Source organism: Pleurodeles waltl, chromosome 4_1 (assembly GCF_031143425.1).
Source record: "Pleurodeles waltl isolate 20211129_DDA chromosome 4_1, aPleWal1.hap1.20221129, whole genome shotgun sequence".
In the NCBI taxonomy this organism is placed as follows: domain Eukaryota; kingdom Metazoa; phylum Chordata; class Amphibia; order Caudata; family Salamandridae; genus Pleurodeles; species Pleurodeles waltl.
Window position 1 is genome coordinate 464,577,281 of NC_090442.1, and position 14,238 is coordinate 464,591,518.

Below are 14,238 nucleotides of genomic sequence, written 5' to 3' on the forward strand. Positions count from 1 at the left end.
CCCTAGCTGTGCCTCTCTGCCCCTTCGGCTCCATGCATTCCAGTCAACACACAGTGCGTGTTCGCATGCCAGGCCCGGTGCACGGGTCAGCACACCACACGGGCAGAGGAAGATGACCTTCTCCCACCTTTGCCGCATTCATCTCCGAACCCCTCTCCTCTTTACCGTTCCCTCTCAAACCACCGGCCCTGGCCACAGCCCTCAACTGGGCCGCGAGCACTGGCAGCGCACCCACGGCACTCTGCAGTCGGCAAGGGGCCCCACAAGACTCCAGGGCACTCAGGGGGCTCCAGCTATCGGCGAGTCTGTATGGTTTGCCCGGTTGGACAGAATAACTGCAGGATTTCATTGAGAATGTGGGAGCCTCTCAAAGGTGCTTCCTATCATCATCTTGTGTGGACACGCCCTCCATGTAAAAACTTTCTTAATACACGTAGCAGTCCAAAACAAGTCCCGATTACAGAGCTAATCTGTGATACAAAAGACAGGCAGTTATCAAACTTGATGCCCAGGTTTTTACTGAATTTACCTACCTCCCAGAAGGAGGAGCAGAAGCAAGTCTGAAGTTCTGCCATGTCTCTGGGGCTTCCATGCAAAAGAAAAGCAGTACCGTCTTTTCTTCATTGCATTTGAGCTGGTGTTGAGTGAGCCACTTAAAGACAGTTGATTGGCATTCTCTAATCCTTTAGCCCAGGAAACCTGACTCTCTATCCAAGTAGCTGGGTGTCATCAGCATATGAGATTATTTTTGCCCCAAGGCATCAGTGAGATGTGCAAGTGGAGTGAGAGATATCAAATATTGTGGGGCTCAAGGCTGAGCCCTGAAGAACTCCCACTCACAGATCCAGAGACCCCGATGAAAAGGGGTGGGAGCTAGAAGTGGGATCCAGACTGCTTGGCCACATCCCTCCAGGAAAGAAGTCAGCCATTCCAGAGCTTCGCCCACATTCCCAACTGATTGCAGGTGAGTTAGACGTGCTGCAGAAAGATCTAACATTAGTAGCACTGCCCTTCCTCTGGCATCTAGAATATCTCTGATGAAGTCTGCCACCTCGATAAACACTGTCTCTGTGCTGAAACTGGGCTGAAAACCCGACTGGCTTGGGTGCAGAAGATCATTGCTCTCCAGATATTGAGAAAGTTGATGATTAACATGTTTCCGAAGAACTTTAGATACAGCTGGAAGCAAAGATATAGGTCTGTAGTTTGATTTTTCACCTGGGTCTACCTTGGGGTTTCTTCAACAGAGGTAATATGTTCACCTGCTTTCAGGCATGAGGCACCAAGGTTACTGATAGAGAATCATTTATTAGTTTGTTAGCCGCCTGGTTAATGACACTTGCCCCAAGTGCAAAGACATTGGGAGGGCATGGGTCCCCTGAGGATCTGGATTTTATGCCACAAATGGCCGTAAAAGATTATTACAGGTGGATTGGTTGAAACCTGGACAAAGTCACAGTGGGCATATGTGACATGACCACAGGCAGTCTTCTTGGTATGGGCTCCTCCGATTGTGTGCTAGAGAGAGTGCCCTGAATGCTGGTGATCTTGTTCTGGAAGTCATGAGCTAGCTGTTTGCACCATTCGGCTGAGGGCTCCTGGCGTCTTGAAGTGGCTTTGGGAGTCATAAATCTTTGCACTGTTTTAAACTTTTCTCTGGACTTATTTACCTGCCCCTTCAACTTTACAGTTTTCTTATACCTAGTGTTAGCACATGTGTAATCTGGGAAGTTCATGATGGTTTGAGACTGGAATGTAATCTTGTCTTGGAGCCAAGCATTTTTTGAGGATAGCGCCCCTGTCTATATAATTTAGGAGCTTCACAATAATAGGTCAGCGCCGAGTCCCAGGGGGAGGGTGGTATACTAATGCTCTGTGGACCTGCTCAATGATGAAGCAGGAGGACAGGACCTTAGAGGGCATCAGAGAGCAAACAAATTGATCCAAAAAGTCGAGGGACCCTTGCATCCTTCAGGGAAGCCCACAAACTTCAAGTTATTTTGGCGAGCTGTGCCCTCTGTGTCGTCTACTCTTGCTGCCAGTTCCCTAGTCACAGCAGTAAGTTTAGTCACTGTTATTGTACTGTATCTGAGTCTTTCACTCCAGAGACCGGCTTTCCTGGGGTCTTGGCAGAGCAAAGTAATGTTGGTGTCCACCGCTCCGATTTTAGCATCTAGCATGACTTGTAACTGAGTAATAGCCACCAGGAGTGCAGCATTCTCCGAATTTGGACCATCCATAGTCCCAGTCAGAGAGAATGGCCCCCTGGGCTCGCGTATTTGTCAAACGTATTCTGCTTGGTGGCAGGGTGACATTATCCTTGGCTGTGATGGTGAAAGTGGCAGGGAACAAAGCGGCCTTATCACAGCTGTTAGTAGCGGCGCACATGACATGCCTGACCACGGCCTAGCATGTGATGATGGCACGAGCAGTCAGACCCCAAGGCCTTCTTCAACTAAGGCACTATAGGGACCTCCACGAAGGCCCAAGGGAAGGGCTGAAAGCTCCAGGAGTAGAGATAGGGAGGCACTGCAGACCGCAACAAGACATAGCCTGGCTGCCTCCACCAATAGCATGCCCTCCCCCAGGCCAGCCCCCAAATGGGGTTACATGCCGATTCAATGGAAATGCTTGCCTAGGACACAAAGGAGCAGGCAAAGTAGCGGGAGGATTAAAAATGTAGAGTTCACCAGAACAACAGCATTATCAATGGCTTCTGGGGCCCTTCTTAAGGGACGTCCTTGCTTCAGTTCACCCACGGGGCCCGACGCCTCTTCACCAGCATATGTCATTTGTGACCAGGGAAAGATGATGGGGTCCTTGCAGGGGCCGAGTTTCACCTCCCTCAGTGAAGAAATTCAAACTGCGGGCCATTATCAAGCCCTGGACTGCCTCAAGGGCCCAGAAGAAGCAGTCACTCTGAGTGGAGGAGTCCAAAGTGCCCTCTATATGAAGGAGGGGAGGAGGGAGATGAGAGGTGGGCACGGAAGTGCTCTTGATGATGCATCACCGACCCCCACAAAGCGATGCCCATCTCACCGCGGCTGGCAGTATCTGTCCTGGTCCACTCCACGCAGCTGACCTTCCAGCTGGTGTGGACAGCTCACCTTGATTATGCAGCTGCTGGGTTGTCAACATCACTAAAACTTGCCCCCACTAGGTCAGATCATTGGTGACCACACAGAGCTGGTGACCGCACAGAGCACTATTAGAACGCGCCCACCCTGTTTGGCATCCAAGCCATGCCCCCAGCCGTGTTTCTTCTATCCCCCACCCACCCCATTCTGATTCCTAAACCATCATGTTCCCTCTCCCTTTCTGTGTTTATTGCCCCCTGCCCTTTTGGAAATAAAAAATAAACACTGTGAAGTGGCCAGCACTGGCCCTTCATAGCACTTTTTTGTAATCGGCCCATTATAACACCACCCGCCCTCTCCATTTATTCCCCCCCAGCTGATTGCCAAAGCCAAAAGCTCACCCATTGGTGAGACCTCAACAAACGTTTCCCCTTGTTCTTCGATTCTAGCTTAAGTACTTCATGTCCATCCTTTGTACTATGTTTCCTTAGTGTGCTTGTTTTTTCAGTATCCTTGTTTATCTATTTTATCTTCCACGGGGTCTTCAACAATTTTTTCTAGTTTATTTGGAATAAATAGGCCTTTGAGGCCTAACAAGAAGAAACATCTTCACAAAACCTATCCCCTTCTCCGACTGCTAAGCAATTGCTACTTAGATGAGCGCCCTGATTCTGGGCTGCATACTGAGGGGCTATCAGCAGAACTACCTAGTGCTGCATAAAAAAAATAATTCACCTATTTTCACTTGGCTATAGAGTTGTGCACATGAACAGAACTTGAGGCTATGTACTTAACTGGACTGATTTAGTGCTATTAGTAGGTATAGAATTGTGTTTTGTGAACTTTTGTATGATATATAGGGCCACATGTAGCAAGCCGCTTGCATGTCGCAAACTGCGAAAATCGCAGTTTGCGCCATGCAAATGGCCTCCCGCGATGCACATTCACAAATTGCGAGTCGGTAGCGACTCCCAATTTGTGAATGCGACTCGCAAATAGGAAGGGGTGTTCCCTTCCTATTTGTGACTCGCATCGCAATTCAGACTTGCTTTGTGACCGCAAATGAGGTCGCAAAGCAACTCGCAGTTACCACCAGTGTCACACTGGTGGTAACTCATTCGCAAAAGGGAAGGGGTCCCATTGTAAATGTCGACTATGGACCACTGCCTACTCTGAAAAAACTAAACCAAATGGTTTCGGTATTTTTTTCATTTTGCAACTCATTTTCCTTTAAGGAAAACAGGCTGCAAAATGGAGAAAAAAAAACTGCTTTATTTAAAAAGCAGTCACAGACATGGAGGTCTGCTGACTTCAGCAGGCCACCATCCCTGTGAGTGCAGGGACTCGCTATGGGGTCACAAAATGCGACACACCTCATGAATATTGATGAGGTGGTTCTTTGCGACCCCATAGCGAGTCGCAGAAGGTGTCTGAGACACCATTTTGCATATGCTTTTGCGATTCTGAAATTGCGAGTCGCACTGACTCGCAATTTCAGAATCGCAAAAGCATATCTTGCTACATCTGACCCATAATGTGTATCATACACTAGCCCCTGCTGTGAATGATGCAACCCACAACATGACACTGCTCTGCTCAGTGCCTTCAGCTCTCACAATTACGTTGGCTCTGTCTTCAGTTGAATGCTGACAAAGGTGCATAAAGTTTCGCATATGGGAATGCCTGGCCAAGCGTTTGGTTGAGTTGATGCAAACCAGGTCCTCACCTTACATCTCCCTTTAGGCACTTTTGGAAGCCCACAAACATCATCAACCTTTTACAAAATTAGGAGTAAACCGGGAGAGGTATAGACCTGGTTCAGGATAATCTACTTTTTAGCATGCTTACCCTGAATGGTTAATTTTCATGGCCAATAATTCTGGGCAGGTTAGCCCTCTGGACATTGAGAGGTTTGTGAACACCTTTTAGAACATACAATCTACCTTTAAGGCTTCATGGCTAATCGGCAAACACTGATTAACATATTTGACTTTCTCAGTAAACCTAAACTGCAAAGTATCATAAAAGTCAAATGGCCCACATGGGACATATTGTTGTCTTTCATTTTCCTTGAGAGGTTTTACAATCAAAGCAGAAAGCCAAACAGCCCTGTGCCATGGGAGGCCAAGATTTTCTATTATGATGGCAGACTAGACCATTATGACATTTTTAATGAAGCTCGAGAATCACAGTTGTCTACTGGTTACAAGGTTGACATGCAAGCTGTGCATATATTTCTACGTTAACAGAGACCAAGTTGCTATTTAATGGCACAGATCATGGCAGCTTTTCCTTTCTCATTGTTTGCACTATTTTTAAAACACAGGCTTTAGTAACTTGGCCTAGGAACCAAATGGAAATTCCATTCCTAAGACATTTTACTAAATAATGAACATCTATGCCATTGGTGAACCTAGGTATTTATTATGAATGTCACAAATATAATTCCTAGATGTCAGAAAGTGGACTATTAGTTGGGGTGGATGTTAGTTCACCACAAGTAGTAATGGTAATTTAAACCTGAGCTCAACCCCACGTAGTTATGGGACAGAGCAGGCAAAACATTTAGAAGTACCAAACACCTAAAAAGCTGAAAACACAACACAATTAAAATCCCAACCCAATTTATGAAATTAGACATTTGAAGAACAAATGGGGAACAGGAGATAATTGTTTTAAAGTTTTAAATAAAAATACCACCAATAAGCACAAAGTGCCAATCGCGGGTAATAGGTCATGCTAAACTGGGATATGAGTAAGATTTAGGGCTGATCACGATGGAGCGCAGGTTGAATACAAGGACCAGGTTGGTCTTGGTCAAAGTTATCTTTGGACTTACAAATTGTCTGAGAAGGTAAAGTCTACTGCCAGCCAAGACAGCTGGCTGAATCTGCAGATGGGGTTGTTGATGATGGGTTGATGATGTATGAGTTCTCGGTAAAGCGGTCAATAAAGACAGGAAAAGCTTGGAGTGGGAAAAGCCTGGAGTTTGTGCCTAGGGAATCTTTGATGTTGATCCTTTGTTGCTTAGTGTTGGGCCCAGTGAAACTTGTACCTTTCACTTTAGATGCTTTTCTGGATGTTGGTTTTCTCCAGGGGGGCAAGGCTGCAAGTTGTAGCCAAAGAGGGTGGATGTAATCCGATGCCAGTCGTCAGGCCCGCTGAAGTGGATTTGCTGCTGCAGAGAAGAACCAAGCGAGAGCAGCGGCGAAGTGAGGCCCACTGGCGGTGCATTCTCTGTGGATCGGCTTTGCATGTTGCTCTTGGTCTTCTGTCGGTTCTCCAAGCAAAATGTGTAGAAAATGTTTCTAGATCCCAAGTTTTAGGGTTAGACAGGAGTAGTACACTCTGACACCAGCCAGGAGTTCTAGGGTCTCAGGAACAACACATGGTGGCCAGGACTCACTCCACAGAAGATACCAGCAGGGTCCATGGTAGGTCCAGTTGAAAATGGTCAGTGGACTCTTCCAAGATGGTAGGCATCTTGCAGCTTTTTTGCACATGTATCTTAACAGGAGGTAAGCTAACGTACCCTTAGAGTCCACTTCTTTGTGCTGGGTAGAAGTGGGAGCAGATCAAGCCCTTATGGGTTCTACACACAGGTCTCAACAGCAGGTGCATTCTTCAAGCTTTATTCCACAGGTACAGCAATGTTCCGCAGAGGGTGTGCAGGGCTGTCAAATTTATGCCTGGCACTAGCCTGTGGGTAGGGTGGCTCCAGGCCCTTCTCTGACCAATACTGAATACGTTCCCAGGGGTGACCTGAACTGCTTTGGCAGCACTTTTTGTGTGTTTTATTGTAAACGATCCCACAGCGTCCATTTCTACCTATGGCCAAGAGGCAGGACCATTCCTCCCATCTGCAGAGCTCTTGTTCCCACTCTAAAGGTGTGGCAAGGAAAATGAGCAATGCCTTCCCCAGGGTCGCTCTAAACCAGTTCTGGGGGCAGCTCCTCTCCCACTGTGCCTGGTGACTGAGTGGCATGGGGGGAAAAGGAAGGGTGCAGGCCCAGGTATTAGCCACATTTGCCTGTTGCAGGATAGGACTCTTTGAAGTTAAGTTCCTGGCCACAGCCCTTATGGTCATCCTGTTGGAGGTAAGAATCAGGAGAGGGAGGGAAGAGGGAAACGGTGGTTGTGACCCACCCTCTTTGTATACATTATCACAATCAAGAGAGAGTCAACCTCAAATCATCTAGTGTGAGCCTACTGGATATAGGGGAATCACCTTTTTCTTAAAAATGTTATCCAGTGACATGCTTCATCATCGAGTTCTTACCGACCCTCTGAGGGTTGGAGCATGCTGCAACTTCCCTCTTTCCTTACAAAGGAGCACTTTTTAGGGGAAAATGGTGTGGGATTTATATAAGATAATCCTTAAAATTGCCTAGGAGTTGCCCAAATCGTCTGGCAAGGTTAAAAACTGGTGTAAAAGAGCTAGTTGAAGTTACTATTACTCCCTGGCATTTAAGTGTGATCAGCTAGCTTCTGCCACACACACCAATTCAGTGGCTTTCATCAGAATCGGCATGTCTCTATTAATACCCTTTTGAAAAAGTCTGGCTGGCTATTTATTTAATCATTCATACGATGCCATAAACATACACAGTACTCTACCGTAATAACACACTGTTCATTCGAACACATTCACAACAAGGAACCATGAATATGGTCCAAAGCATGGTTCTGGTACAAGCTGTGTAAGCCGAAAAAACAGAAAGGTACTGTGTGTACCATTAGGCCATAACGTTAAAACAAAAGCTGCTGCATGTGTCAGTGTCTTCTATGTCAATAGGAACATGGTGAGAACACTGCAAACACAAGCAATTAGTGAGAGGTTCAATTCATACTACAGAAAGACACCCTTATGGACAATTACATTTATTAATGACTTATTTAGTGAATGTCTTGTGCCTCATAGGGATCTCTGGAGGGAGGGGTGCCCAAGAGTCACACTGTAGGGAGAAATGGTCCTGTAAAGAGTTTGTGATAGTTGGTATTGCCGGTACCGTACTTTCTCTGCCTCAGGTAACTGGCCATGTACTCACGTCATCATGGGGCCCCACTCAGTCCAAGATCTTTTCACTGCCTACAGACTACAGGACTGAGCAGGGATTATATACACCCCTGCAATCCCCGACCGGTACAAACCACCTTTCTGGAGAGTGCTTTCTGGGGGTTGCTGGAAATGCTGCCAAAGTCTTCTCAGGCCTTAGTACCACTTACTGCCACACAGGTGCATCAATTAGAGCCTTTCAGCTATTTGCTCAAGGGAGCCTTTTTAAGCAGGAGGAGGGTGGGAGCACACTGCCTCACATCCCAGCATTCCGATCATTCTATTTTTCCCAATGCATTATGGTAAATGTAGTACAAGTCCACACTTTCTTCAGTGGTAGTCTGCAGTTTTGCACCCTTGTTGGTGCATCTGGTGCTATATATCTCTGGGCACATATTTCTGGATTTAGGCCCTCATTATGAACATGGCAGTCCGTTCCACTCCGCCGGCGGTGGCGGTAGAAACCGCCAACAGAGGAGCGGGCCGGGCTGCCAAATTATGAACCAAACGAAAGTCAGGCATCCCGCGAACCACCCACCACCAGCAGAGGAGTGCTGCCGACGACGGCAGAGTCCGCCCACAGGCCGTCGGAAAGGCCCCACCGGCCCATCGAATTATGAACCACCATCCGGCCCCCAGGTCCGGGGTGGGAACCACTGCCACACAAAGCCAGGCGGAAATGAACCAAATATAAGGAAAGACTCACCGGAGTCCCACAGAACGCACTGCGGCAGACATGGATAGAGAGCTGCAGATCATGCCAGCGCTGCTCCTTGCCATATACCTCCATGACCGAGACCACTGATTAAGACGACAACGGTATGTACCGCAACCTACTGAACAAGGGAAGAAAGGGCTCAGACACATACCCACCCACTCCACCCACCCTGCAACCCCCCCACCCTTCACAGCAGCACAACCCACACCCCCCACAGCAAGAGGTACTTACCCGACACAAGGCCCATCCAACTTGACCATAGTAAAGACAAATGCCCCACACCCATAACAAATGAAACAAGAAACAAAAGACCAGGGTTCAACGGCGTGCAGCCCAAACACAGGCCACACAGAAACTTTAATATGAAGCTCACAGAGCCAAACAGTCTAACCAGGGCCAATGGCCAGTCCGTAAGGCGACAATTGCCATGGGCCACAACCTGACTCCCACAAGTGCATGATACTCCACCTAATGGGGCACCATATGGGCATCCAGGCACCCCACGGAAGGGGGACAGGGGATGGTGGGCGTGGGGATTTTCGATGGGGGTGGGCCTTTGACTTTCGTTTGGAAGGTGGAGGGGGTGGGCTTGTCCTTTGAAGGGGGTGGGGGCTGTTTGGATCAGGTGGAGCTAGATGGCCTAGGCTCAGTCAGGGCCTTTTTCTTATCTGGGAAGGGGCGGGGGAATGTGAAGGGCGGACAGGGGTAGGGTGTGATGTGGAAGGAGCGGAAAGGGCAAGGAGGTGAACACGTTTGGGAACAAGACGGGGTGGGCCAGTCGGTTGGAAGAGCTCAGCACTGGAGAGGAAAAGTTTCTTTGGAGCAATTGGGGTGGGTGTGGATGAGGGCGCAGGAGTGGAGGCTGATGTGCTTGACTGGGTGTCTGAATGTGTGCCATGGACGGGTGAAGGGACAGGGGTGCTGGAAGGGGTAGAGGAGGTTAGAGGGAGGGACGGAATGGCCAAGGAAACTAGGTGCCGTCCGAGAGGAGGCCAGAGCCTGAAAAGATCTCTGTAGGGCAGACACATCACCGTGAATGCCATCCAGATGGGCATTTGTCTGCTGCACCTCTGTTGCTAGCCCCTGGATGGCATTGACGATGGTTGTCTGCCCTACAGAGATGGTTCTCAGGAGGTCAGTAGCCTCCTCTGGGAGGGCAGCAGGGCTGACTGGGGCAGGGGAGGAGGTGCCTGGGGCAAAGGAGACGCCCACCTTTCTGGGTGGACAGGCACGGACAACTCGGTGGGGAGCAGAAGGGAGGGCAGTGATAGAATGGGGGGTGGCGGAAGATGTCACGGTAGTGGTGTGTGCACTAGAGTCCGCCACCACCAGGGAGCCCCCATCGGAGGAGGTCTCGGAGTCACTACCTCCTGTGGTAGTAGCCTCCCCATGGAACTCCCTTCGCCCTCCCAACCACTAGTCCCCTGGGCGTCGGTTGTCTCTGCCTCGGAGGATCTGTGGGCCACTGCCTCCTCACTTGCCGGTGCCTCAGCTCCCTCGCCTGATGTTGATGCTGTACCAAACCAACACAAGAGAACAGGGATGGGGAGACAAAACAGGAGCGACACTTGTAAATAGCTGAATGCAGGTACATAATGGCCACACTTACACTCACCCAGAAGACACACCCAACAGGCAGCACCGTTCACTATGCCCATGGCCATGCCCCTGACTACTGACCATAATACTGCTCTACACCCATCCCCTGAAATACCTAAGGAGCCGACGTAGGTAAAACCTGACAGAGACACCCCTACACCCTTTGGGGACCATAAAGTAGATTGACACCAGTCAAAGTCCCTGCCTCTAAGCAGCATGAACCCTAATACACACCCAGACATCCTTCCAGACTGAAGTATGGTAAATGAGTACTCACCCCCTTGTGACTGCTGTGCAGCCTTCAAGCGCCCATCCAGATCTGGGTACGCCACCGCCAGGATCCGTCGCATGAGGGGGATCAGTGCCCGATGGGCACCCCTTCCACGTTGGGAGGACTTCCCCAGCTGGGCTTCACTGATCTTTCACGCCCAGCGCCGCAGGTCCTCCCACCTCTTTCTACAGTGGGTGCTCCACCGGTTGTAGACCCCAAATGTCTGCACCTCCTTGGCAATGGCATGCCAATGTGCCCTCTTCTGGTGGGTGCTGACCTAAAAGGGCAGCACAGAAATGGAACACAGAGGTCAGGCACTTGCACAATAGGAATATCTGGCTAATCGTCCACTATAGGACGGACAGTACTCTCAGACATACAGGACAGTTGCACACAGCATGCCATGCACCATGGCCCATGCAGGCTCAGAGGTGCACACATATGTGCAATCAACACCATCCATTACACACACAGTGCCCCCCAAACCCAGACTCACCTGTACCTCTGGCCCTCCATACAGTTTTGCATACAGGGGCAGGACCCCGTCAACTAGCTTCTCCAGTTCCTCCTGGGTGAAGGCCGGGGCCATTTCCCCTGCAACACGTGGCACATCCATAGCCAGAGGCAGGTCACAGCAGTATACAGAGTGCAGTACCTGTCTGCACGAGATCAGGGAGTCAAGTGATCATACCATGACGAACGCGCGTATGTTCCGCAGCAGTGTACACCGTCACCGCCGGCGGCGATCATGATACACCAGGATTCCCCATTGGCATCCATGTTAACCAATGAGGGTGCGAACAGCGGTAAACACCGCCTTACGCTGTGACGTCAACCACTAGCGGTATGAGGTCACTTCCACAACGAAAGGGCAGATTTACAGTGGGCAGACATTTTGCCATCACCCACGCATCTAGAATTCATTACTACTCACAATGCAGGCCCTACTAGCCCCATGAAGCACCTATGGCTCTGTCCATTCAGTATTGTAGCACACATGAAGTACTCTGTTCTCTCCTTGTGATGTACATATATATCTGTCAGGTAGCAGTTATTGTAGAGACACTACAATGAACAATGCAGTTCACACATGATGACAAGTGTGCCTATGTATGTGTCTTCATCACTCCTTTTTGTAACCCCTCGTAGGTACCGACCCTTGTGGCGAGGAAGGGCACCATCGGTGTACAGACCACTTGTGGATATGGAGACCATGGTGGAGCGTCAGATCATAATCACTTACAGACTCACACGTGCAACTATTCAGGACCTTTGTGCATTACTGGTTACTGCACTAACTCGGGGAAATAGTAATCAGCATGCCATTCCAACTGAAGTGCAGGTGTTCTCCACACTCCATTTCCTGGCCACAGGCTCATTTTGTCAGGGAGACCAGATCCTCGGGCCTGTGCACGTTCCCAACATGTCTACCACTAGACAGCTGAACTCTGATAGAAATATCACAGAGCCTGAGAGAGTCCAAGTGGGGTAAAAGGGGATTAGGTAGGGAACAGCTGGGAAGGAGACCTGTAGGAAGCAAAAGGTTAAACAACACAATATCAAGATATAATCACAGTTACTTTCACTAGACTACGGTTCTAAGCGTTCTCATATTGTAATCAAGGATAACCTAAGAAATTACTATCACTAGACCTCAAGAACTGTGGATACCTGGAAACAAATCAAGAATGGTTAATACAATGTTTCTTATGGGCTTTTCATGAAATGACACATACTGTCTAGGAATTACAAGAACCTTCTAGAATAATGTTTCAGAACAAACATTGCATTTCAAACTTGAGGACAAAGGCAATCTGAAACATTCCTAGGAAAACAATAAGAATTCTACTAGGAACTTAATTTGCACAAAGAATGTCACATTTTGAGTTTAGCGTCTTCGCAGAAAATCCAGAAGCCCATGATTAATGTGTGCACTTCAACAAACACTAACTACACATCAAAGTTTTAATTGCCATGAAATGATCGCGCACACAGTTGCTGATCTGAACATCAAGTTTTACATGTTGGAAATGAAACGCACACACTGTTCATTCGAACAAGAATATGCAAATGCCAAGAAATGATCGCGCAAGGTTTTGCTGATCTGAACACCAAGTTTTACATGCGGGAAATGAATCGCGCACACTGCCGATTCGTACAAGAATATGCAAATGCCATGAAATGATCGCGCACGCTTTCACCGATCTGAACACCAAGGTTTACATGCGGGAAATGAATCGCGCACACTGCAGATTCTAACAAGAATATGAAAATGCCATGAAATGATTCTGCAAGCTTTTGCCGATCTGAACACCAAGGTTTACATGCCGGAAATAAATTGCACACACTGCCGATTCTAACAAGAATATGCAAATGGTATGAAATGATCGCGCAAGCTTTTGCCGATCTGAACACCAAGGTTTACATGCGGGAAATGAATTGCGCACACTACGATTCGAACAAGAATATGCAAATGCCATGAAATCATCACGCAAGCTTTTGCCGACCTGAACACCAAGGTTTACATGCGGGAAATGAATCGCGCACACTGCCGATTCAAACAAGAATATGCAAATGCCATGAAATGATCGTGCAAGCTGCCGCCGATCTGGACATCAAGTCTTACATGAGAGCAATGACTCGCATACTCTGAAAGTTCCACAAGTAGGCCCAAAACTCAAGAATCTCTGAGAACGGGTCAGGCCTAGCCCGACCTCCACCTTACCACTCTACTCAAAGATCGCCAATATAATGCAGGCATGCCTGGAACATCAATGTAGGCCTCCAGAACAGGAGCTCAGGAAGTTGCTGCTGCTCTGCACCGGGACCTCTGAATAGTGAGCACGTGGAGCTGGGCTGGCTCCCTTATATAGAGTCTGGCCCAGCCCACAAACCACACCCAGTCATGCTGCAGGGAAAGCTTCTAGAAGGTCCTAGAAAAGGACCACACCCTAACACACTCAGTAAGCCTGCAGCAATACATTGCAAATGAACAGTTATTGCAAACATCATTAATAGTGTTTTTCAAGGTTAAAGTCTGCAATGCAAAAGGTTAACGTACTGCATATAAATACAATGCATGAATTATGCCCTTGAATAAAGGCTGGGTTTTTGCATTTTTGTCACCCATAGAGCGCGCACTGTCCTGATGTTGACAGTACTCCCCTCTCCCAAACGCGCTCTAGGGCCTGTTTTGCCTGGGTTAAGACGATGAAAACGTCTCACTAGTCGGGGAGCATGAACATCAGATGTGGAAATCCATGAGTTATTTTCAGGACCGTAACTTTTCCAAGAGATCAGATACCACAGGTTACAAGCTCTAAGTTTGGAATCCAACACCTGTTTGACTTTGTATTCCACTTCCCCCTGTACTAGAACTGGAGTTGGTTGGTAGCGTACCTTCTGGACTGCTTTCTTCAGGAGGGAAGTATGGAACACCGGATAAATACGCAGTGACCGGGGCAACTGCAGTTTATAGGTCACTGGATTCATTTGCTGGAGGAGAGTGTAAGGATCT